Genomic DNA, 5,205 nt, shown 5'->3' on the forward strand with positions numbered 1-5,205 from the left:
GAACATAAGACTGCCCCAGGAAAGCTGGGCCAGGAGTAATTTATACTCAGATGCTTCTCATGGGTGGCATAATTATTTATCTTCTGGGTCTTAGGTTTTATCGTACCAGTCCACCATTATCTCATTGATTTTTTTTTTTTTGTATTCTTGTGTCACAATGCTGTCCCCAAACCATATGTGGTAGCATCTGTGTCCAACATGAGAACTTCTGAGGTACAAGAAAAATCAAGACAGGAGCAGTCATGAGGGATTTTTAAAGTTCAAGAAAAGTTTCATTGCATTCAGGTGACCAGAGAAATGCTCTCCTATTTTCACTAAGTGTGTGAAGTTTTCCCAGGATCCTGTAAAAACCCCAAATGAACTTTCTGTCATGGCAGAGCACTACAAAGCTCCGCGCATCTGTAAAGCTGGAAATTTGGCTGATTCTGCACAGTCTTATTTTGATTTTTTGGTGGAAATTCCCTCTTTGCTGATGGTGCTTCTCTGAATGTTGTTTTTTTTCAAGCAAGAAAGAAATTATAATTTAGATGCAACAAAGATATTTAGAGAGGTCTGTCATGCAGTCAGTGTTAGCTATTCCAAAGCAATCTCTGTGTCCTACAAGCTGCTGTGACCACAGTCTTTTCTACTGACTCTTCCCTATGCACCAGTTTTTGTTGTAGTGATGCTCTATGGTCGATAATATCTGAGATAAGGACAAAGAAAAAGTATCTTCAAATTACATTGAATGCATTCATTTAAGATCCACCCCACGCTATATTGAGCCAAATTGAATCTCAACTCTGGGAGCTTCTATCCTGGAATATTCTTTCTTCTTTTTTCTTTAGTGTTCTTCAGAGTTGACACCTTCAAGATGGAAACTGCTTTCTGTTCATCTTCCCAGCAATTTATGTGGGCTGGATAACAAACAGAGAAATAAGACTCCTAGCAAATGGTCTCCTTAAACTAGCAGATGTTTTCCTTATTTGTGCTAAGACAATCTGATCTCTACTTCCTGGATCTCTGTAGGTTACAAAAAGGTTGTGAAATTCCTGCCCTAGCAAAGTTCTCTGGTGGGTCTGATTCATTACACAGGCGGTGACTTTTGACTGGGGTCTTTGAGCTTTAGTTTCTTTGTGGATCTAATGCCCCTTAGCTCCATCATCTCATCAGCAGCTCATCTCATCAGCAGGACTAGCATATGTGCAGAGAAGCCCAGCAGACAGGCAGGCAAGCGTTCATAGCATCATAGAATACCAGGTTGGAAAGGACCTCAAGGATCGTCTGGTCCAACCTTTCTTGGCAAAAGCACAGTCTAGAGAAGAAGGCCCAGCACCCTGTCCAGCCAAATCTTAAAAGTGTCCAGTGTTGGGTTGAATTTGTGATGAAGACAGAAGCAGAGAGATCAAGAGAGCCATGAGCTCAGGGGTAGAGTAAGGACATGGTGAGCATTGAGCCTGAAGGCCAGGGTGTTAGACAGCCCACAAGCTGCAGTTGCAGTGACAAGAGGGAGCCACAGTAAAGGCTATACAAAGCCTCAGTCAGAGGGGTCAAGCAAGTCCGATGCACAAAGGTGTTTGGGCTGAAGCATAAAAAGGGAAGATCACAGCAAAGACACAGGGTCCAGGCAGACAGAAAGCTCTGAAGAGGATTCATTTGGCCATTGCTGTCCGTGAGCGTATCTGCTTGTAGTGAAGGCAGAGGAATGGCTGCCTGAGCCATCATTCATTCCAGCAAGACTCATGTTAGCAACTTCCATATTGACATAAAAGAGCCCGTCCTCTTCCATTTCTTGGAAAGTAGGCTCCTGAATAGTTAGGTTTCTGGTCATGTTGGTGATTTGCCTTCACCAAGCTGTCCCAGGTGAGACAAGGCTTTGGGGAATCAGAGTCTTCAGGCCCAAGGAAGGCAAAACTCTGTCAATATAGCATTACTGATTTCTCAGCTGTGGTACAAGCCAACATACTACAGGCTGTTCAGTGACCCTGAATTAATCTAATTACTGAGTTAAAGTCAGACTCTTAATTGTGTTCTGGGTTAAAAAGTATTTGTGGTTTGGTATGGTTTATAAGAGATAGTGACCTTAATCCTTATGATGAGTTGTCTTCTGGTGGTTTCTATGCTTGTGTTGACAGTACTGCTCTTTCCCGAGAAAAGAACAGTAACTGCATTTTGTATTTGCTTCGAGATATTAGGTCACAGCTAATAATTCTGCCCTCCCTAGGCTTTTGTTTTCTTTAGAAAACCGTTTAGAGATTGCTTGGTACTCTTGTTCTGGTTTTGGCCAGACTCCAGCAAAATAAAGTCTGTAAGTCACACTCTAATTAAAACAGTCCTTACTGAGAGCTATCAAGCTATGAAGCATATCTGTGTTTTCAACTCTGAACTTCCTTCCTGAGGACATTATATGTTTTAATGAAAAAGAACATGATTTCTTCAGCAGTTTTTTTTCCTCTTCATGAACCACTAAGATAAGGTCTATCACATATGTTGTGTATCAGAGAAGCACTCAAATGGCTAAGAGAAAACCAGAACATTTCAGTCAGCCTGTTTAATTTTGACGATTCTTTTATTTCTTTAGCAAAGGGGGGAAAATAACTGACATTAGCTGCAGGCCCTGCCAAAACAGGCATTTGGTTTCCATTAGCTGCACATATCCTTTCTTAAGGGCTTACTATGAATTGAGACACAGCTTTGGGCATAGATCTGGTTTATGTAAGGCATTTTTGATAAGGATAAGTAAACTTCACACTCAGAAGTTTACTGTCTCTTCCTCTAATTCTATATGGATTATCTCTCTGCTTAACACCCAAGGGCTCTGAGTCTGTCCCACCCAGGAAGAGGTGTTCCAGAATAGGAGGGGGCAATGGAGTTATGTGGCACTGGGCCTTCATAGGTCCTACAACACTCAAGCTTAAGAATAATATACTATATAAACCCTTGGTGTCATTCTCTAGGCTTAAAAGATGCTCCATCTGGGCTCTGGTGGGTGCTGTAGAGAAAGGCATAATTTCTCAGCTGATCTTCTTAGTAATCTACAGCAAATGGAAGAAAAAAATGCTCCGGAAGTTTTTTTTTTTTAGCTGAAGCATGAACTGAAAGCAATCCTTTGTCCAGTCTGTTACCAGCAGCCTAGTGTGTGCGTAAGTAATAACTTCTTCTGAAAACAGGTTTTCACGTATTCCAGGTGCAAGAAGCCTCTCATGGCCACATGGATGCCAGAGGGCTTCAGAAGTAGTTATTATTTATAGTTTAGATTGAAAAAAACTTTGTAAATAAAACTCACCACTTCAGTGGTGAGACTTCAGTGGCTGCATTTTCTATGGTGCTGAGCAACACAAGCGCTGTGAGAGGTCACTGCCTCTGAAAAATCAGGTAATTGATTCTTTGGACAGCAGAAACACCGACATAGACAGCAAGAAGAGAAAGCGAACCACAGTAGTTCATCACTACCACAACTGCTGAATGAAAGCAAATTACTGGAAAACTGAAGCTCAGAAACACCTTGTCGGTCCACAGGCTCCCAGGCTGTCTCCTGTTCCCCATCACAAAGAACTGGAGGAAATAGGTAGGGTTTCCAGCCTGTTCTGGAGGTCAGTGGGCTTGGATGCCCTTCAGCTGAAGGAGGGAGCCTTGCGCAGCCAGGAGATCCATGTGAGCCGTGCCCTGCCAGCAGATCCCTCCTGAGAAAGCCCATGGGAGGCTCCTGCTGCTGGCTGGAAGGTGGGCAGAGGCAAGCAGACAGGCAGGGAGGTAGCGCAGTTCCAGGTAGGCAACATGCTTGGCAGGGTATCTGGCTTTAATCACGTCCCCCAGCTGGAGGTTAGTAGCTGAAGTCAGCTCTACCAGCCATGCCTGGCAGGGCAAGTGGAGGAACGTGTGCCGTTTCTTTCTGTGGGGTCTCTCTCCAGAGGTTTTGGTCTTGAGTTGGAAGGGTGAACATTTGAAAATAATGCTCAATGGACTTCTCAATGTCCTGTTCTCCAGCACTAGAGTTCGTAACGCTTTTCCCTGCATGCACTAGAGTGATCTCCAGTGTCTTGTTACAGGGAATAGATTCTGTGAGCACACAACCAAACTAACCTCTTCAGGGAATCTAATCCCATGAAAAAATGTGGAGGACATGTAAGCAAATTACAGTTCTCGTGACTAGACTTATGGAGAGGGAAGATATTTCAGAGACAAACTTGGACAAGTATAATTTGACATAAATGCCTTGGATATGCCTAACTGTTCAAAGGCAGTTGAAAAGATGTTTGCTAAACAATGGCAAATGCTTCTTTGGCGATCCAAATGGAACAAATCCCCGTTTTTTTAATGAAAGGGAATACTCTGTTTTCTGTAGTGTTTGGTTAAGCTGTAGTCAGCTATATAATTTTTGCCAAAATAGGCAATGGATACAAATTCTCTAGCATCTGAGTACTTTTAGCTTAAGGAATTTTATTTAATCTTTCAATGGGATTTTTTGGCAAATTATGTTTTCCTCCTATATTCAGTAGTAAAGATTTCCTGCTTTCCAGCTCAGTAACTCACATAAGATGGTCCAAATGAGATCATGAAGTTTTTAATCTATGCCTTTTTTTTTCTTTTCTTTTCTAGGCACATATGTTCCCTTTCCTAAAACATGTTTCTTCTGAATAAGTTATGCCAACTCATCTTCTGGCCAAGATGAAGATAGCAAAGCTTATTTCAAGACTTTTCATTGTTTTTTAAAAAACTTAAATCTTGCATTGAGGCTGAAACTTGGGCTTAAATCAAGTGTTATTTTAACTCAGCCCTCAGCTGTGCCTGTTTGCCCATGAGGTGCAGTTTCACCAGGGCCCTCACGCTTTGTCCCAAGAGCACCAGAGCAGGTGTCTTAGAGAACACGCGTGGTGCTTGCTCTTTAAGCCACCTTCATGAGCATGTCCCAGGCTGCAGCTGCTGTGTGGGTAGATGGTGCTGTGGCCAGGTCATCAGCCCTGTTGTGCCCCCCTGCCGCCATGGCTGGCATGGCACATGGCGAGGATTTTATGGATGATGTGCTCTTAGAGACTGATGCTACCAGAGGGAGACCTGGCACAATGAGTGGCTTGTCTCAGTCAATGCTGGGATCTCCTAAACCTGAAGAAAAGAGGTGCAACATTTTTAGAGGGTCCACTGAGGCACAGTCCTGTCCTTTGCCTACCCAAGCAGGATAGAGTTAAAACCAGGGCACGCTGCTAGGACCAGGTCTTGCTCCCAAGC

The sequence above is a fragment of the Egretta garzetta genome, unplaced genomic scaffold (assembly GCF_000687185.1).
Source record: "Egretta garzetta isolate BGI_Z169 unplaced genomic scaffold, ASM68718v1 scaffold557, whole genome shotgun sequence".
NCBI lineage: Eukaryota > Metazoa > Chordata > Aves > Pelecaniformes > Ardeidae > Egretta > Egretta garzetta.